The sequence below is a fragment of the Delphinapterus leucas genome, chromosome 5 (genome assembly GCF_059928025.1).
Source record: "Delphinapterus leucas isolate spDelLeu-1000000601 "Yukka" chromosome 5, BTC_Dleu_Yukka2, whole genome shotgun sequence".
Taxonomy (NCBI): Eukaryota; Metazoa; Chordata; class Mammalia; order Artiodactyla; family Monodontidae; genus Delphinapterus; species Delphinapterus leucas.
In genome coordinates, this window is record NC_143133.1 from 65320750 (window position 1) to 65342836 (window position 22087).

At 41.1% G+C, this 22087-nt stretch overlaps 1 protein-coding gene across 10 annotated transcripts in view; it reads right to left on the bottom strand.

The window, feature by feature from the left end:
* The window catches only part of APBB2 (amyloid beta precursor protein binding family B member 2), a 379608-nt gene that overhangs the window by 299818 nt on the left and 57703 nt on the right, over positions 1-22087 (bottom strand). For 9 of the 10 annotated variants that reach the window (XM_089911829.1, XM_089911832.1, XM_089911824.1 and 6 more), the window contains exon 2: positions 6525-6681. The exons of the other annotated variant lie outside the window; for it this stretch is intronic. The gene's annotated coding sequence lies outside the window, so the exon portion shown is untranslated. The remainder of the gene's footprint in view (positions 1-6524; positions 6682-22087) is intronic. 10 annotated transcript variants of the gene reach the window in all.

The window sequence follows — 22087 nt, forward strand, 5'->3', positions numbered from 1 at the left end:
AGAAGGGCACACTAGCAAATTGCACAGAGCAATTTCCTAATGTAAGCTAGACTGATGTTGATATTCATTTTCTAAATAAATGACTGGCTTGGATACTGTCTACGTAAAAACATCCAATAGGCTTATTTTTACTTATAAATGAAGATGAATTCTTATCTCAGCAGATAGTAATCAGTTCGGAAACTTCAGAAATTCTGAACAGTTATTGTGTCATGAATACTATAGGTCTTATTCGGACAGTATAATCAAACTAAATGTTTTATTCATTACAGGTCACTATGGGACTGAGAAACTACTGTTTGTTCTTATATCAGAAATTACACTAAAATAAACTGACTACATGTCACTGGAGTATGTTATCTTTGAAGGCTTTTAAAGGAAATCTAATACCTCACAGATTATGTAACATAAAAAATATAAAGACAAATAAAAAGTCAAAAGGTGTAATATTCCAAATTCTAGTAATACAGTACATATATTTATCATAAACAACCTCATTAGAGGTTTACACAAGAATGTGGTTTCTCCTAACGAAAGCAAGTTCCGGACATGCTCTTTATTCTTGCATCAGGCTCACCGAATGTGACCAAGTTGATCTGATTCTGCGACCAAATGATTATAAATAGGCAGGAGCCTTCACAAAATGTAATTGTATCACAACTCAAATTGCAACGGCTCAGCCATTCCGAACCCCTAACTTCAGTCAACACAAGGCTCTATTCAGAATAAAGGGCAGTGAAGAAGTTACCCTCACCTAGCCCTAGTATGTTTCAGCTCCCTAAGAAAAACAAGACCAATAGGACCGTATCCTCCTAGAACATTATACTACACTCCTCATAAGGTCATTCATCATTCTGCAAATAGGTCACGAAGATGTTTAAAAGGGCACCAAAGAGAAAGAAAGGACAGAAAGGAGTGACTGGGTTAAAAAATTCATGATACCCACATCCTAGAGAAATAAATGAAAGCTTACCTACTGCTTTTTCTTTTAAATGAAAATAAAAAGAGTAATTCCATGTTGCCCATGGGTGCATTTTTATGAAGTGACATTATCAGCCAGAGGACTGCAAGGAAAGCAAAGGGGCCAGGTAACAAAACACGTCAGCTCTACCCAGGTGGAAATGAGAAGATTACAAGAAAGAGCAGGAAGCAGATAAGCCATCCTGGAGAACTGAGCCCTCCGGGAACAGGGAGGCATGGCTTGACCCACTAATGCAACGGCAGAAAACATGTTCTAAATCTAATCATGTGATTTTAATACCTGATTAAAGTCCAATAGCAGAAGTCAGCTTTTAGCTATATGCCGGAGAAGAGAAATGTCTCTGAATTTCACCAAGACTAAATTTATATTTTTTTCACATTAAAAATAAAAGTCATTCCCCAGACAAAATTGTAACTTTACTAGAAAACCAAAAAAAGGGCACCTGGAATCCAAACATCACAATAAAGCACTGACTTTTCCTTTTTAACCTCTATGCATTCACAATTTTCACAGTTATAACTAAAGAAGAGATATAAATTTGCAGTCTTGGTGTTTCTAACATAATTACTTTAATGTCTCCACAGCAGTCTATTGAGAACCATACCAACACAAAGGCAAAAATAGCACAGGTAGATATAAAAATGTAGCTAGCATTTTAATTATATTACAAAAAATGTCCAATTTTCAGAAAACGTAAAACCATACTATAATCCCAAAACCCAAGACATTTCAATTCATAGAGTTTCCATCTGGCAAAGTAACTGTTTCGTGAAATTTACCTTTTTCTGTATAAAAGACCCAATTCATACAACCATTAATGAAAATACTTGAAATTCTTGAAATAATATACCAAATGTATAAATCTTTCAGCCAGTAATTATTGGTAATGATTAAGACAGAGGTAATGAAAAAAATTTAATTTACTCTGTTTTATACAAATGGATAATGGGCATAAAAAAGCTTACCACTTTTATGAAAAAGAAGTATTTTTTGGAAATAAAATAATCTAGAAAATGCATCTAGACTGATTTGCATTCTCTCCTACGACTTCAGATTTCCACTGTTATCCCAAAGAGAAATAACCAGAGACTAATACTTTTAACAGAGTGACTCAAACAGGAATGGAGATGAAAAGTAGCAAAGGTACAGTAGTTTTTGTTGTTTTTTTTTTTAAAGGGAGCTATACTGCAGCTTAGGTCCAATTCTTGAACAAACCTTTTTCATAGAAAAATTGCATTGCAAAAACTTAAGTGAAGTGTGGTACTGACATAAGGAAGAGAGAGAAAAATAAAACCTCTTACATTTATGGTCAATTAAATTTCTACAGGGACTTCCCTGGTGGCGCAGTAGTTAAGAATCTGGCTGCCAATGCAGGGAACACAGGTTCGAGGCCTGGTCTGGGAAGATCCCACATGCCGTGGAGCAACTAAGTCCATGCGCCACAGCTACTGAGCCTGCGCTATAGAGCCCGCGAGCCACAACTGCTGAGCCCACGTGCCACAACTACTGAAGCCTGCGCACCTAGAGCCTGCGCTCTGCAACAAGAGAAAGCACCGCAATCAGAAGCCCGCGCATCGCCATGAAGAGTAGACCCAGGCTTCCCTGGTGGCGCAGTGGTTGAGCATCCGCCTGCCAATGCAGGGGACACGGGTTCGTGCCCCGGTCCAGGAAGATCCCACATGCCGCGGAGCGGCTGGGCCCGTGAGTCATGGCCGCTGAGCCTGCACGTCCGGAGCCTGTGCTGCACAACGGGAGAGGCCACAACAGTCAGAGGCCTGCGTACCGCAAAAAAAAAAAAAAAAAAAAAAAGAGTAGACCCCACTCGACGCAACTAGAGAAAGCCAGTGTGCAGCCAAACACAAATTAAATTAATTAATTTTTTTTAAATAAATAAATTTCTACAAAGGTGCCAAAATAAATCAATAGGTAAAGGATAATCTTTTCAGCAAATGGTGCTGGAACAACTGGATATCCATATGGAAAAAAGAGAGAGAGAGAGAAAGAAGAGGAGAAGAGAAGAGAAAAGAGGAGAAGAGAAAAAAGAAATTGAACATATACCTGAACCTTACACCATACACAAAACTTAACTGAAAGTGGATCATAGACCTAAATGTAAGGGCTAAAACAACAAAAGTTTTGAAAGAAACATATGAGAAAATCTTAGCAACTTTTGGTTAGGCAAAGAGTATTTAGAAACATCAAAATCATAAGCTTTGGAAGAAAAAAATGATAAATTGAACTTCATCACAATTTTAAATGTTTGAGCTTCAAAAGATACCATTAAGAAAGCAAAAAGACAAGCCAGAGACTGGGAGAAAATATGTGCAAATCATATACCCAAAAAGGGACTTATAGACAAATAACCCAATATAAAAATATGCAAAGGATTCAAATAGATATTTCCCCAAAGAAGATACAGGAATGGCTAAGAAGCTCACTGACTGAGTTACCAGCTCAATTACAAGGGGATAAATTTCATAAATACCATCCTTTGTCCTTTTCATAAAGCTACAAAATAGGATGATTTCATTAGAATTTCCATAACATGTTACTTTGTTCTCATGTCACAGTAAAGTTTTCAAATCACTGTAAAATGATACTAACATCCATACTGGACAAGAAATAAAACTATCTCTATTCGCAGATTGCATAATCTGGTATATAGACAATCCTAAAGAAGTCATATACACAATTAAAAAACTATTAGTACTGATAAACAAGTTCAACAAGGTAGAAGAAAACAAGAGCAATATACAAAAAACAGTTGTATTTCTATACACTAACAATGTATATACACTCTGAAAGTGAAATTTTAAAAATGATTCCATTTATACAGGCATCAAAAAGCAAAAACAATACACTGTAATAAATTTAACAAGGAGGTGTAAGCTGTGTTCCCTGAGAACTGGGACAAAGTGAGAGAGTGGCATGGACATATATACACTACCAAAGGTAAAGTAGATAGCTAGTGGGAAGCAGCCGCATAGCACAGAGAGATCAGCTCGGTGCTCTGTGACCACCTAGAGGCGTGGGATAGGGAGGGTGGGAGGGAGGGAGATGTAAGAGGGAAGAGATATGGGGACATATGTATAACTTATTCACTTTGTTATAAAGCAGAAACTATTGTTATAAAGCAGAAACTAACACACCATTGTTAAAGCAATTATACTCCAATAAAGATGTTTAAAAAAAAAAACGAAAACACAGTTGAAAGAAATTTTAAAAGACCTAAATCAATGGAAACACACCCCATGTTCACGGATCAGAATTCTTAACATTGGTAAGACAGCAATATTTCTCAAATTGATCTGGAGATTCAACACGATCCCTATCGAAAGGCTGGTTCAAAAGACAGGTTGTCAAAGCCCACAGCGCACAACACAGTCAACTCCAATGTAGACTACGGACTTTAGTTAATAATAATAAATCAATATTGGCTAATCAACTAACAAATACATCACACTAATGCAAGACGTTAATAATATTATGAGAAAACTCAGGGCTATGGGTGTGGAAACTCTACTTTCTGCTCAATTTTTCTGTAACCTAAAACTGCTTCCCCAAAATAAAGACTATTAATTTTTTAAAAGTCAAACAAGGTCAATTATAAAAAATAAAATAATAATCATAAAGCCTAACATGGAGAAGAAGAAACAAATCTTTAAAGTTCATGAAGCACTCGGAATTCTGCTGACACCAGAAAGCCAACTGACGTTTTGTTGAGAAGAGCAGCTGTTCCCCTGTGGTGTTCAAATAAACTCTGGACAACTTTCTGATAACCTCTCATTTGGCTGCTCCCGAAACAATTGTGTGTACAGTAAATACCGAGACTCTACTGCTGGCGAAGCTCTGAAATTATCTTCCTCATCTGCAATTAACTATACGCTCTGGAAAGCCTCCCTTTCTTTCAGACTCAAAAGGCAAGTAATTGAATTACATACAGTTCTAAAAATGTTCCTGTTTCTCCTTTGTTAAATAACAGCTCTCTGTGCTGGTCTCTCCCCAAGCCAGCAGAATTCCTAATTCCCCATCTCTTCTACTCCCACAGAAAGTAGTTCTTACCTCTAGTGATACATTTTTCACACTGTGGGTCAGCTAACCTAATACTGATCTGGCTTAGCACTGCAAAGCCCAAGGACAGGGACTATGCCACAGTCATTTCATGCTAAGACCTCCTACCTGGAAGGATGTTTTCAGATGTAAGCGATGGACACCTAATTCAAACTAAATAGCTAACCTGCCTGGAGAGTGAAACTGGAGTTGCTGGCTTTAGGGGCTGCTGAATCCAGGGCCGTAAGTTGTGGGTGTAGGGTGGGTGTATGTGTGCATGTGTCCCCCTCATCCCCATTCCTTTTCCTCCATCTCCCTGCTCTGATTTCCTCCGTGTTGACTTCATTCTCACAAAGGTTTTCCCTACGTGGTAGAAAAGAGGGTCACTAGTAGCTCCGGCTTAACAAACCCACAGAAAGGAAAAAGCCTTTTTGCAACGGTTTCATAACTCCATAACGGACCCTTGTGACCCTGACTAGCCAAGCTGATGTCACATGCCCATGAAAGAGGCAGTGGAGTCACCTCCTCTAACTATATGGGCTGAGAACAAAGCAAGGGTGACTGACAGCCCAGGGGAAATCCGGGTGATTTATTGAAAGGAGGAGGAAAGGGATGCTGGGTGGGCAAAGCCAAGAGACTTCACTACTTCACAGGCTCTTAGGACCGCCGACTCCCTCCCTTTTGCTGAGTATTTTCCACTGCTTATTACGTGTAATGCTGAGTTAACCACCGAATATTCAACAGAAAGTGTTTGCAGTGCCTGTCCCTGTATGATATTCTTTCTCAGAATGAATTCTTTCCCACCTTACTGCCACATGTGAGGTTGTTTATGCAGTCTCCTTCTCCTGGTCCACAGTGAGGCTATGTGGCAGTTAGTCACATTCCAATTATTTTCAGGACATTTCTTCTCCTCCATCCTATGTATCTTAATGGCAAGTGCACACACTGCTGAAAATGAATGCGTTGCTAGCTTTCGTTTGGGGGGAGATAAAAGTAAGTAAAAACTTGCCAAGCAAACCGAAGGAGCACACACACAGAAGAACCCCTCCGCCTCAAAAATCTGGCAAGTCTTCACAATCTACCCTTCTTAGCGTGGAAACACAAATGAGGGCAAGTCTCTGAAAGTACAAGTCCAGGCTTTCTCGAGGACACGGCTTTCTCTCCAAAATAAAGCCAAGATCATGGAGTGATCACGGGTGACCTCTGGCTGTGGCTTCTTACACGTTTGCTTAAGCTTAAGATCCTCCTCTATTTTCTGAGAGAGAGGATGGGACAGAGGAGAGGAACAAGGAAGGGAAAGAAAGGAAGACCACACAATACACCGTACACAGAAGTCTGTCAGGCTATACCTGCCATCTGTACAATGCTAGGCATCTCTCAAATAACTGGGAATGTTTATTTGGGACTGTCTCAAAAACACTCCGTGGAATGAACACCACCTTCCCCATCTGACCCAGTCCATTTTACCCAGCCTCTCTTATCTTATACCAACCTGATTTTGCTTAAGTTATCGTCTGTCTCAGGCTTTCACAGGAGCTTTCTTTTATGGATTTTCCATCCAGCAAAGGTTTCTGTTCCACGGCTGGGCAGAGCCGACCACAGCATGCTTGGCTACGGACAGCAGCTGCTCACCCCACGGCAGCTCCGACCTGGAGGGGCGAAGGCCGGAAGCCATTAGAGGGATTCACAGTCACAAACGCTCTCTCTCAGGAGTGTATGTTTGGCAAGCTAATCCCCAGCATCTTCCAAACGTTTAAGATCATTAATGAACAGAGACGACAGCTTATAAGGTGTCCTAAAGACAAGTTTGGGCTATTCTGAGGGGAGGACCGAAGTATTTAATCATTACTGAAAAGGTCTGGCCAAACACTTATGCTCTGTTTGCGGAAAATTTAAAAGCCAGATGTTTTAATTAACCACAGAAAACACGAGCTACAACTAAAATTTCATGAACACACTCATCTGCCCTGTGGAAAACCACAGGAATGTTCTGGCAAGGCTCAGTCTGGATTCTTGGGACACAGAGGGCTGGAATCATTCCCCTTAGGAACCCGAACAGAAAATTAACTTGCTCAATATGTTTAAAAAAGTAAAATGAAACCCAGATTTAATCTCAGTCAAATACAAAAACATTTCAGGACTTCAAAGGGCACTACCAAAAGACACATAAGCGAAAGGTCATAAAAAATTCCAACGTGGTTCAGGATTTAGAATGTATTTTCAAGGCAAAGTGAACGGTGTAACAGAAAATTTTATAGGCTAAATAATCCAAAGGGGAAACTAATCATCTTTCATTTCCTAATAGAGGAAAATGATATATGAAAAGCAATATACAAGTGAATCATAAATATTATCAAATGTATAATATATTCAGGCAAAAGGAATCACTTAACTATACTACTTCATGCCAAACCTGTGGCCTGGCCCACACCAGCTACTATGCTTCAGCTTGAAGAATCAAGGCATTCAGAAAAACTGTTAAAATAACTTAAGTTCACGGATACTGCAGCTAGCGATTTAGAAACAGAAAACTCAAATGAGGGAGCCCTATAAAAGCAATTAGTGAACAATTAAGAATAGCTTAAGAAGTCTTTGTTAATTATAGCAATAGTCATGACATCAATATATACCACATATTGAAAGCCTGTTCAAGAGGGAATGAGACATATGTTATTTTCAGATACTAGGTCCACAATTCTATTTCTGTTAAGTCAAAGCAGACCCCGTCACAGGTGTGCCAAGCATAATATTACATTAATCTCCACCTTCATTTGAACCTCTGTCACAAAAATCATTTTGAAAGGAACACGGCAGGAAAAAAGCAAGATATCAAGTTATGTACCTGTGGTATAATCCCAGTTTTGTTCTACAAACTGAATGTATACAATCTGAAGACTCCAAATTATGAACAATAATAGCTATTTCTTGGTCATGGAATTAGAAATATTTGTGTTTACATCTCAGTATTTTCCAAGTTTTCTACAATTAATACATATTGCTTGTAGGATTAGAATATTTTTAAATAAGGTTTTTCTTACTTTTTTTTATTTTTTGCGGTTCGCGGGCCTCTCACTGTTGTGGCCTCTCCCGTTGCGGAGCGCAGGCTCCGGATGCGCAGGCTCAGCGGCCATGGCTCACGGGCCCAGCTGCTCCGCGGCATGTGGGATCTTCCCGGACACAGGGCACGAACCCGTGTCACCTGCACCAGCAGGCGGACTCTCAACCACTGCGCCACCAGGGAAGCCCCAAGGTTTTTCTTATTAAACAGTATGGGAATGCAAATCAGAAATGGGAAATCGATATACTTTATTAGCCTGATCTGTGGGTTTCCTCTTATCTGAACAGTAAGAGCTAAAATTTAAAAGTCTTCATTTATCTGAACTCTGTAATTCTTCATTTATAAGTTCAAAACCCGAGTGTCCAATAACACCCCCAGGGCTGAACGACTACTTTTCCAGAAACAAGAAATCTTGTTATTTTGCAAACTTGTCACAAAGAAACAAGAAGACCCAGAGTTATTCCTCTCCCTTAACTAATGCGTCCAAACTTCTCTATCACTAGCCATGCCATACAACTGTCACTTAATTAAAAAGAGTGCCTCCCAGGGCTTCCCTGGTGGCGCAGTGGTTGAGAGTCCGCCTGCCGATGCAGGGGACACGGGTTCGTGCCCCGGTCCGGCTAGGCCCGTGAGCCATGGCCGCTGAGCCTGTGCGTCCGGAGCCTGTGCTCCGCAACGGGAGAGGCCACAACAGTGAGAGGCCCGCATACCACAAAAAAAAAAAAAAAAAAAAAGAGGGCCTCCTGGTGTTACTTATGATTTCACAGGGGCAGAGCCCTTAGTGAACACTGCCACGCTCCATTTCTGATACTCCTAGCACCTCAGAAAACACAAAACACAATGGTAGAATCTTAACACTAGGGTACTTGGCAGTCCATCATTCTAAGAAGCCAACCTCCTCAGTTTACAAATGAGGACACTGTCACCCAGAGAGGTCAAATGTCTCTCCCAAGGCCACACAGCTGGTGGGGCAGGGATGAGAGTCCAGATCGCCTGGCTCCACTGTGACCAAGTGCTCTTTCCGCCACTACAGCATCTCAGCATGCACTCCTCGAAATACAAGTTCGTATGAACCACCAGCACATGTTAAATTCATAATCAGCAAAACCAGTAGAACGAGACAGAAATTTATTCCATCAAAAATGAAATGCATGCAGGAAAATAACCAGAGACTCAAAGGCTGCCTAAGATAGACGAGGCTCTGCCCAGAACCCGTTCCATCGGAGAAACAATGGTTGCAGTGTGCTTGGGCAGCAGGTGTCTTGAACAGAAACCGCCTGTCACGCTGAAAGCTTTTTGGTCCTAGTACTTGCCCTGCTGATGACAGCACAGTCCCACTGCTCAAAGCAGGACAAGAGGTTTTCAACAAGAGAAAATGACACTGGCACCTGTGAGCCACCTGTAAGAGAGAGGAGGGATGCATGCTCGCCCCAATGTTGGAAGTAAATGATCTACTAAATGACCAGGCATCAAGTCTGAGCCTCTTCCTTCCAAAACAACTCAAGTTTTAGGGGAGAGATATTACTGATTTCAAAAAGTAAGAAACAGAGTGGGGATCATATTGTAAAGTACAGAAACAGTGAATCACTATGTTGTGTACCTGGAACTAACAGTTTTATAGGTCAGTTATACTTCAATAAAATATTGTTAAAAGAAAAAAAAGAAAGGGAGGGAGGGAGGGAGGAAAAAGAAAAGAAAAAAGGAAAGAAAGGAAAAGAAAAGAAGAGAGTCACTAAAAACTAAAATAAAATAATCCTAATGCTTCTTATCTTAACGCCTGCTACAAGCTTGGGGATGAGCAGGACTTTTCTCTCTTTCTCTAAGTGATGTACAGGAACACTGCTCACGTCCACTTCTTTCTCAGCATTTACCTACAGCGTCCATGCCACACCAGTCAGAAACCTACAAGTCCCACAAAATGTGAACAGCCTGACAAGCAAGGGAGACGAGAGGACAGATGGCAGTGACAAACTCAGAAACACTCCCTGAAAAGCCTTCACTGAGTTCCCTCCGTCACCCCTTGCCTACTGTGCAGCAGGGCCACAAAGGCAGGAACTGTGAAGCCACTAATAAAAAAGCCACATCCAGGGATGACGTGAGCTCCCTTTGTGAGTGCCAGGACCAATACAATGGCTCCATACCGCCTCATCTCAGGAGTCAGGCACCCTCGAAAAAGAAAACACGAATTTTTTCCACCCCAAACTGCTCCTAAAGTCCCCACCATCTCTTTCCACGGCTGGATCCTGAAGGAAAGACAATATCGACAGTTTATTCATTCTTTTCCGTGCCTCAGATCGGATGCTAAAGGTTAATGTCCACAGATGGCAAAAGGAATCAGATTCTTGTTGCTATTTCACAGTGAAATCAAAGCTTGGTGGTGAGTATTGTTCAAGGAACTCTTTAAAGTCATTTGTAAGGTAATGGCAGGAAGTTTAAATTTAGCAGTCTGGTAGAATAAACTCTGACCTGCCAATCAATTTGGCCATAATCTTGCTGAAGTCAACAAATTATCTTTCTCAATAGAGACTAAACAAATTAGAATTGGATCAGATGCATTGATTTTGAAATCCTTTCTTACTTGGAACCTTGGCTGTGTGTTGTTTCGTTCTTTAGCTTCAGTGAATGCCTTTGGCAAAACGTACCCCCAGACACTGCCACCATCCGAGAATCTTAAACGGATGGGCAGCATTTTTTTTTTCCTATTTTAACGTCAAAGGGAAAGTTTCTCCTTCTTGAGCCTGATTCTAGAAATATCAGCCAAGCCAATTCAATACCTCTGAAATTTCTCTCTCAAAATGATCAGGCAAGAATATGTCAGAGAACATTCCTCTCATGGCACTGGAAATTTGATTTTAAAATCTTAGATTGAAAGTACTGATAATTTCACGTCTTAAAGTGTTTGGGACAGGGCTGGGTTTGTTTTAAATTACCCATCACCAGAAACTGAAAAGAATCTATTATAAGTAAGCAAAACTGCCACCCAACAAAGTCTGTGGAGACATGACGACAATATGGAAAAGGTTTCACCTAGTAATGTCCCGTGTCATGCTCTCAAGTAAAGGGGGTTTCAACAGTTGGGGGAGGTGGGGAAGGAATTTATGCTTTCTAATGTTTTAAAGGCTGTTCCGGAAAGAACAAGGGACAAAGAAATCAGCAGACATATAGGTTGTGGTCCCAGCTCTGCTACTTATGACCCAAGGCTTTCTGGAATAACTAATTTACACTCTTTAACCTTAGTTCCATCATTTGTAAAACAGCCAGCTTCATGGGATTGTCAACCAATGAAACCAAATATAAAGGCATTACAGCAATTTTTTAAGCTTTATGTACTCATTCAATAAATATTTACTTAAGAAACTACAAAGCTGCCTGATACAGCACTGTGGATACAACCATGAACATGAGACCCAGTCCCTTCCCGCAAGGACCTAAGTGAAGGTACTCAGTGTGATTTGTGAGAGGCACAGGGGGCCATGGGAACATGCAGACAGCCTCTAATCTGAATACCAGACAAATTTCAGGTATTGTTACCTTCACAAGCCCTTGAGGAAATTTCTCAGTGAGAAGTGGTAGATGTGGTTTTTAGTTTGGGTTGGTTAATTATTACCTCATTCACTTCGTACAGTTTTATTAAACACTCACTATGTGCCAAGCGCTATTCTAGGCGCTGGGGGGTTAGCATTGAACAAAATTTCTGCCCTAATGAAGCTGACATTTCCTCATCCAAATGAAATGCAAAATACATGAACTAAACAGATTTAACTAGCAAGGCTACTTCTGCTGCAATACAATGCTTTTTTTTTTTCACCAAAATATCCACACACAAAAGTTAAAAGGAATATTCTAATTGATCTAAATACAGTAAATACTTTATTTCTTAAATCTCCCAGGCTACATTTTACAATATACCAAATGACTGCCATCATATGAAAGGCACTCTTAGGTCTGAGGGATTAAATTTGTGTATTTTGCCATGGAGAACACTCCCACATCTTACCCCCCTCCCAAGGAAAAAGAACAAATGCTGGAATCTATCCAAACACAACCTCAGTTTTAACAGGGGGAATATAAGTTATTTTAGAAGCATTTCCTGTAGTCATTTTTTTCAAAGGATAAAAAAAGTTGAATTATTAATTTTAGTGTAACCTGAAGTTCAATTTTAACATGCCAAATGTCTGCCTTCACAAAGTTTCTTTTAAAAATCTATTTAGGGCTTCCCTGGTGGCGCAGTGGTTGAGAGTCCGCCTGCCGATGCAGGGGACACGGGTTCGTGCCCCGGTCCGGGAAGGTCCCACATGCCACGGAGCGGCTGGGCCCGTGAGCCATGGCCGCTGAGCCTGCGCGTCCGGAGCCTGTGCTCCACGGCAGGAGAGGCCACAACAGTGAGAGGCCCGCGTACCACACACAAAAAAATAAAAATAAAAAAATAAAATCTATTTAAAAGAGATTGGGGGGGGAGGTGCTGAGAACTAGGCTGTCCAGGAGATAAGTCAACCCAACTGTCTAAAAATTCAATATGGGATGATGGGGAGGTAGATGAGGAAAGGAGGAGAAAGAGAAAGGAAGGTACAGGAGTGAAGAGTCACACAATGATCTCTTGGATTAAAAACCTGAAAGCTCACATACTCAACACATACCAAGAGCCAATGTTCAAAATACTGTAGAGCAAAGAAGAATGTAAATATGCAGGTAAAAAAATGACCAAAATGCTACTCAGCCCAAGAGCAAGGGTTCCTAAACCTGGAGTTCCTACCAAAAAATCCAAAGTCCAAAGCCCAGGTGCTCTGATGTACTAGGTCTGGGGTAGTGTTCACGAATCTTTATTTCTCTAACTGGCCCCAAATGATGCGGGTGCACATCATTCCCACAGCTGGGAACCACTGATACAGTGTATCTCCTTATTGAAAAAAGTACTGGAATGTTTTTATTATCATAATGAATAACTGTTTTGCTAAGTTCCTTCTATTAATCGTCACATCCATCCTGAAGTAGGAACTATTATGATGCCTATTTTTAAATGGGGAAACTTGAAGCATGAAGCGGTCAAATAACTTGACTGATGTTACACAGCTTTTAAATCAAGAATCTGGGATTTTTGCCCAAGTCTTATCTGCTGCATATTTTCTTAGCACTCTGACCTGGTGAACTGTAGCAAGCTAAATCTGTTTCCCACTCTGTAGTCTAAGGATGCCATATGATTAATCGTCTTAATAATATACCATAGGCATTAATACAGACCTTAAATCCCAAAATTCAGTAGTAATAAACTGTATAACCTGAGATAATGTTGGAAAAATCATAGATAAAGTGTGGTCTACTCAGAGCATTAGGGAGGTGTCTGGTCAGGTAGGCAGTTATTTTAACTGCCTTCTATTCCAACCTAAGATCAGTAGAAGTATGCTTCTGATCTTAGGGAACACATGCTCCTTCACCAACATTAGCCCTTTACCTAGAAAAAAGCTGGACACAGTGAAGTCGGCCTCATTAGGAGTTACTGCCAAGGGCTTCACACTTTCTCACAATTTCACGCTGTTGTTAGTATTACTCCACCTGCCTAGACCGTCTCAGCCTACTACTCTGATGTGCCAATTACTCGTCCTTTGAGGCCCAGCCCAAACATGACCTCCTTCATGAAGCTTCTCGGATGCTCTGGCGGAAATAATCACTGATGCCTTTGTGATTCTCAGTGCTTCTCCTATCACATAGGGCAGGCTGATGCTTATTCAGGGATACACATGTCTTATCTTAACAGAGCCCTTGCAGCATCTCACCTCCTTACCCTTTGTTCTCAGGTGGCCTGAGTTCTCTCTGGTTCTTCCCCACCTCTCTGAAAGTTCTTTCTCGGGCTCCTTCTTAGGCTCCTTTCTATATGACCACTAGAATATCAATGATGTTCACCAAGGCTTCATCCTGACTCTCCTCACACTTCATACAAACTTTCTGGGTGACTTCGACCACGATGCCAAGTCCAGCTACCAGGAAAGTCTGAAGACGCCCATCCGATACATCACCCATTCATTCATCAAACATTTATTGAGACACGCTCTATGCCAAGTACACCCCATGCTTTCTCTCTCTTGACTATTCTATGTCCAACCTACTTGGATCTCAATTCCTGGTTCATTCATGCTCTAACTCCATATTGCATCCATTCTAAGAGGTACATTTCTTCCATTTTCACACAGGTAATATGGAGATGTGCCTTACAAAAAGGGCATCTTAAACATTTTTGGCAATGTTTTTCTTAAAATCTTATATACGTAGTATAATGGTGGCTCTTATCAACAGTGGCAACTTAAATCAATGAACCGCAGAGATTATCTTAGTGTATTTCCCTTCCATTATTCTACAACAGAGCTATCCAACAGAACTTTCTTCGATGATGGAAATGTGCCATATTTGTGTTGTTCAATATAGTAGTCACTATCCACATGTGCCTTGAAATTTGGCTAATATGACTGAGGAACTAAATTTAATTTTAATGAGATTTATCTACAAGTTTACCAATTTCTTTATCATTCCTTTTCGCATTTCAGACTTTCCTTCTGGAATCACTTTCTTCTCCATGAAGCACACATCCTTTACGAAGTTTCTTAGTAAAGGTCAGCTGTGGTAAGGTTTAATTTTTTTGGAAAGCATATTTTGCCTTTTTCTTGAATGACAGTTTTGCTGATATACAACCAATAGTATTTTCTTTTAGCATTTTGAAAATATTTTTCCAGCTTCCATTATTGCTGAGAAGTCAGCTGTCAGTCTATTATTTCCTTGATTAACAATCTATCTTTCTTTTCTGGGTATGCTTAAAATCATCTTTCTTATTTTGGTGTATTTAAGTTTTCCTATGTCTAGATGTGGATTTCTCTTTGTTTATCCTATTGGTATATGCTGTGCTTCCCCCCCTTATCTTGTCCATAAATTACTAAGATTTAAGGAACACCGGTCATTTATGTTCTTTATGAACTCTCTCTGGAAATTATTTGTACACTAGATTCTCAAATATTACTTCCCTCTATTTCCTCTATCATCTTTCTGGGACTCTGAATAGATCTCATCATAGGCTTTATAGTCTTCAAACACACCTTCATGTTTTTCTTTTTATTTCTATGTTACATTCTGGTTATTTTCTTCAAATCTTTTTTCCTAGGTCATGAATTGCTTCTTTAGCTGTTACCAATCTAATTTATTGAGTTTTTATGTCAACAGTTATAATTTTTTCCCTTAGGTTTTGTTCTTGCTTTTTTCCCCTAATCTGCCTGGTTAATTTTTTTCCAGTAACAACCAAACACCTAGATTTATGTTGCCCTTGTACACACACACCCTTTATTGAGATATAATTGACATACAACATTGTATTAAAGTGTACAACATAATCTGATCTATGTATATATTGCAAAATGATTACCACAGTAAGTTTAATTAACATCAATTACCTCACATAGTTACAGTTCTTTCCTTATGATGAGAACTTTGACTATCTACTCTCTTAGCAACTTTCAAATATACAATACAGTTTTATTAATTATAGTCACCATGCTGTACATTATCTCCCCAGAACTTATTTTTCTTGTAACTGGAAGTTTGTATCTTGACTACCTTCATCCATTTCCTCCATCCCCCACCTCTGGCAACAATTAATCTGTTCTGTTTCTATGAGTCTGGGTTTTTTTTAGATTCCACATATCAGTGAGATCATACAGTGTTTGACTTACTTCACTTAGCACAATGCCTTCAAGGTCCATCCATGTTGTCACAAGTGGCAGAATTTCCTTCTTTTTTATGGCTGAATAATATGCCTGGTCATTTTTTAAAAATGTTTATTTATTTATTTGGCTGCACTGGGTCTTAGTTGCAGCACACAGGATCTTCACTGCAGCATGTGGGAACTTTAGTTGTGGCATGTGGGATCTAGTTCCCTGACCAGGGATGGAACCTAGGCCCCCTGCATTGGGAATGCGGAGTCTTAGCCACTGGACCACCAGGGAAGTCTCCATTTTTTTTTTTTTTGATTGAAGTATAGTTGATTTACAATGTTGTGTTAATTTCAGGTATACAGCAAGGTGATTCAGTTATACATATATATGTATATGTCTATATTCTTTTTTTCACTTCTTTTCCATTATTGTTTACTACGAGACATTGAATATATTTCCCTGTGCTATCCAGTAAATCCTTGTTGTTTATCCATTTTATAAATGGTAATGTGCATCCCATACTCCCAATTTATCCTTCCCCCACCGCCTTTCTCCAAGCCTGGTCAATTTTTATCTCATGCTCTCTGCACTTATTTGTGATTATATATTTTATTTCTTAAAGCATTTCAAAATGGTTATTTTATATTCTGTATCAGATAATTTTAATATCTAAAGTCCTCAGGGTTAAGCCTATTGTTCTTTGTTTGTTTCTGATGATCCTCACTCCTGGTGGCTCGTTTTCTAGTAGGGTTAGAAATCTTTGATCCTCAACTCTTATTTGGTTGATCTTAGGAGAATCCTAAGGTCTAAAGTAGGCATGCCTTCCTCCAGAAAGGATTTGCATTAGCTTCTGCCAAAAGCCAATGGGCGCTATCCGGGCTACTTTAGCTTCTTTTACAGGTCCTAATGGAACGCAGGCTCTTCTAACATTGCCACTCACCCAAGGCTTAGTTTCCAACCACACTGGTGAAGGCAACCCGTCTTCTGTGTTTGTTTACACAGAAAGCTCCCAGCTTGGGTTTTACCTTACTAATTCATGGTTGACACTTTGGACATGTCTTAGTTCCTGTGATCCCAAAAGTGCATTAAAAAATGTTTTATCCAGATTACAATGCTTTAGTGAGGAAGTGTGTTTGAGTATCCAGTCCACCACACTGCTAGAAACCTGCATCTCAAACTAATCATCTTCTCTCAAAACCTACTTTTTCTCCTTTGTTTCCACATTTTACTGAATGACACCATTCACTCTCACCCAAATCTGAAACCCAGTAAAGCAAGTACCAATGACCCTACTCTTTCCTCCACTACCCACCCCAATGCAACGAGGCACCAAGTCCCAACTTCTGGCTTGATCAAAAGTGGGTTTGCTTTTCTGTTTCTAATCATCATGGCACCTAGTAGTATGGATTTAATCATCAAGGACAAGGAAGAAAAATAAATGAAGCTAAATTAAAACCAAAATCATACGTTCTGGCCAAATGAAGGTGCTTTATATGAAGGAAGGTTTGAATATAGGGAAATAGAAGGAGAAATGAACTGGGACTTTGGCTGTCAGAACCACGATCACATCTCCAAGGAGAGGTTTAATTTTAGCCCAGAAGATTATCTGTCGTGATAAATTGATGTTAATTTGAATGTTATTGGTTTTGCTTGAATTTACTCTATAAATTTGTCGTTGTTTTATAGTCATATAAGAGCTGGAAGCATAAGGAGCTTATACCTAGTTTTATGTTCAGGCATATTTAAGCTACTTCATAATAAAAATATTTATGTTAGTACTGGGAATTTTTGAGAAATTTTTCCTTTAAATAAAGAGGTCCATAAATTACTGAGATTTAAGGAACACTGGTCTTTATACACTTCGCCACCCCTTTGATACATTCATCATTCTCTCCATAAATGAACAGAGAGAAATGGAATACAACAGCACCAGCAAGAAATCATTTTCTAAGCTCCAATTTCTCCCCTAAGTCTCCAACTGTTTGAATCAGCTCAATACTGATGAATCTTTTAAGGCAGCACACTTTCTTTCCTCCAACAGTGGCAGTTTCTAATAGATAAGAAATATGCTTCTAATATATAGACGCACTGCTCAGCCCAGCTCCAACCACCACCCATTCCTACTAGAATGTATAAAATGGCACAAACCTACCTAGCAACCGTAGAGCAAATGCAGTGTGTCAAACAAAGGCTAGTCCTTGCCTAAGGAAGTCCCTTTCCCGGTTGGGTTTCAATAACTGGGAATTGGGGTGAGTACAGCATTGTTGTTCTGAATGAGCACAAGAAACTCCCAATCATTTCTTTTTAACTTCTGTATTCTTATTCTTTATGGATTGATGGAATGTAGTTCTTTCAACCTCTAGATAGTTCATTTTAAACGTTCCTCTACAGGGCTTCCCTGGTGGCGCAGTGGTTAAGAATCCACCTGCCGGTGCAGGGGACATGAGTTCAAACCCTGGTCCAGGAAGATCCCACATGCCGCAGAGCAACTAAGCCCGTGCGCCACAACTACTGAGGCTGTACTCTAGAGCCCATGAGCCACAAATACTGAGCCCACATGCCACAGCTACTGAAGGCCGCGTGCCTAGAGCCCGTGCTCCACAACAAGAGAAGCCACCGCAATGAGAAGCCCACGCACCACAACGAAGGAGTAGCCCCCGCTCGCTGCAACTAGAGAAAGCCCACGCACAGCAACGAGGACCCAGTGCAGCAATAATTAAATAAATTTACTTTTTTAAAAAAATAATAATTAAAAAAAAAAAAGTCCCCCTACCAAGAAAAAAACTCTCTCTCCAACACACTGGCCCATGTGTCAACATCTTGTATTTCTCTTCCCACAGAGTCTGACCCAGTAGGAATCAGCAGGGAGGTCACAGCATATCCATCCAATCCCTTACTCAACAGAGGAGCACACCAGAGCCCAGAATGTTGAAAGGCTTACCCAGGGTCACACAGCTGATGGGCAGAGACCAGAACCCGGCTCTACCCAGTCGTGCCACCCAATCCAAGTCTGTGAGTCATCTGATTCATTTTAAATCCTAAGTAGTTTGAACTAGGACTTCAAATTGATGCCTCTGGTCATCATTAAATTTTTTTTAAAGTCAAGTAATTTGATATTTTGCTAATAATAATTTAAGGATATCCACAGTATATGAAACAGCTCATGTTTCAATAAAAATCTAATGAAAGTTTCTAAATTCTAAACCCTAAGTCCAAGATTCGTATTTGAAACTCGTAATTCATATCACCCTTCAAGCATGTGGGAAAGGGGCTTTCACGGAACAACATTCCTACACTCTGGCCTAATAAATTATGTTGAGAGCGGCTGCTAAGAATTTAAAAAACCAACTCAAAGCATAAATGGTGCTGCTACCCAAAGAACAGGTGAAATCACAAACTAGTACACGGTGCGGCAGATTTCAGGCCCTCAAGAAATATTTGTTTAATTAAGAAGCAACTCCAGCTCTAGCTGGAAATCTATTTAACCACAGAAGTGAAATCATAATTAATATGATCACATCTAATTTTCCCCATGTTTGTTTCCTCAGGGCATCTGTAATGGCTGACATGGAAATGGAACCATAAGTATTATTATAATAATAACATTTGTTGGAAAGCTCATCCTATATTTTCACAGCTCATACATTGATAGATATGGCTTTATTAATCCTTCTCAGGCTTTTTCAAAGAAATCTCAACTATTAAAATTACATACTTTATCCACCTGAAACCAAGTAATACTGGCAAGCAAAACCTACTAGAAAGGACAAGTGGGAGAAAAGAAAAGGGGAGGAATAGGAATACAGTTAATTGAGGGGGAAAATTCAAGAGTAAACAATTCAGGAATTAAATGTAGCTAAAAATACAAACTGCTCCTTCATGGTCCAGATCCTGTATCATTTTAACAAAAGAGGGATAGAAATCCCCAAAAGACATTGTTCTGAAGGAAATCACCAGAGCTTCTGGGCACACTGAATCTCCCTGTGCTCTCTAAATCCATCACCAATCCAGCTTCATTCGTCCATCCATTCATTCATTCATTCACTCATTCATTCCTTTTTCCTTTTTTCATTTCAGGATAACATTTTTTGTTTGTTTGTTTGTTTTGCGGTACACGGGTCTCTCACTGTTGTAGCCTCTCCCGTTGCGGAGCACAGGCTCCGGACACGCAGGCTCAGCGGCCATGGCTCATGGGCCCAGCCGCTCCGCGGCATGTGGGATCTTCCCGGACCGGGGCACGAACCCGTGTCCCCTGCATCGGCAGGCGGACTCTCAACCACTGCGCTACCAGGGAAGCCCGTCAGGATAACATTTAGCAGTGCTTATTTTATTCCCTTTATCCAAAAGTAAATCCTGATGTTATATTAGGAAGAGAGAAGAGAAAACTTTTATCTGCAAACTAATGTCTGCTGTGAAGCTGAGTACACAGTTTTCGGAAAGTATTAGGAAAGTTCACAGGCTTTGGAGTCTTGAGAGAAAAGGGTTCAAATCCTGATTGCATCACTTATTATCTGTGTGACCTTGAGACTGGCTCATCATTCAACTTGCTGAGTCCATTTCCTCCTCTATAAAAAGGGAGCCATAACATCTACCTTCCAGATGGCATGAGGATGAGGGCTAGTGTCCTAAAGGACCTTAGCACTGTGGCCAGCACACAGCAAGTGGCTGTTTTTATTGTTCTTTCACACCTGCTGCATTTGTCTGAGGGCTCCACAACTTTCTTGGGCAGGTCGGTCTAAAGCACGTATGCCCCAGACTATCAAACACTCTGGCCCAGGCTGCAACGGCTCCCGCGTGAAAGCTGTCCTCCAAGACCGTCTAACGCCAGGCTTGTTAAAGCCGTGAGCCGGCAGGCCCTCGGGAACCGTGCTCCGCTCTCTTCCGAGTACAGACGAAATGAAAGCCACTCTCCTCAGGCTGTCTCAAAGGACCAGCCACCCTTGAAGGGCGCTCAGTCTAGCATTTTGGCTATAGTGAAAAAAGCTGAAGAAATGACCCCTAAATTCTCACCCCTGGAGCAAGCTAACCCCTACTGAAGAGTACGCGGGAGAGCGGAAGTTGCAAACATGCGAGGCGGGCTTGTCAATTTGCTCTACTGCCTTCATCCCCACCTGCCAGGACACACACCTGCTCCAACGTATGAATCTTACTGAAATCTTAACCAGGCCAGGATACTCCAAGAAATAACGCAGGGTCAGTAAAAAAAAGAAGCTGCTGGTTCTTACCAAATTTCCCCCAGCCCTTAAGTAAGAACTACACTCTCCAAAGCCCATTTCCAAGGCAATTCTATCTCTGACTAAGAGAGGAGGAAACACAAGGGACGAGGGCACGGACTCCAAGGCCAGGTCGCTGGGGCTCAAAACCTGGCTCCACCCCATTCTAGCTGTGTGACCTCGGACGTGTCATGCAGAAGGGGCATAATGACAGCACGGAACTCGTAGGGCTGGTGTGAGAACCGAATGGATTAACAGTCACTCTGATTTGTCTAAAGCAGTGGCTCTAAGCCAGGCCGGCATCAGGAGCACCTAGGAACCTTTTCCAAAAGGTACATGTCTGGGCAGTAGGTCAGGTTTAGAGCCCAGAAGGTGTATTCTGACAAAGCAATGTCATTCTCATGCCCACCCGAAGGTCAGACACTGGCTGAAAGCAAGTCCCAACTCTACCAGACCAGCCTTTCTTGGCAGCGTGGGGTGTTTTGAAGCTACCACTGCCCACCAAATGCCTCTGCAACCCGTGTGCTGCGGCCCGAAATCCCTTTAGCAGGAGCCCTCCACTGCACGGCTCAGAAACACATTTTAAACCCGAAAAGGAACCAACACTGGGTAAGCAACATTGGGTAATTGTGTCATGCCCTTCATACCTATGTCCCGCTCCTCTAGATCATCCCATGGCACAGCTCCTGTACAAAGGAGGAGACCGAAGAGCAGAGAGGTTCAGCAGCAGAGCCGAGAAGGTTCTATAGTACAGTGGGCATATCTGCCCACTGCACCACACTGCCTCCTGGCCTATCACCTGCACTCAGGAGCCCTGGACATGGTTCTAAATCAAGGACAGGGCTTCCCTGGTGGCGCAGTGGTTGAGAGTCCGCCTGCCGATGCAGGGGACACGGGTTCGTGCCCCGGTCGGGAAGATCCCACATACCGCGGAGCGGCTGGGCCCGTGAGCCATGGTTGCTGAGCCTGCGCGTCCACAGCCTGTGCTCTCCAACGGGAGAGGTCGCAACAGTGAGAGGCCCGCGTACCGCAAATAAATAAATAAATAAATAAATAATAAATCAAGGACAATGAAAGTGGACTGAAGGAGAAG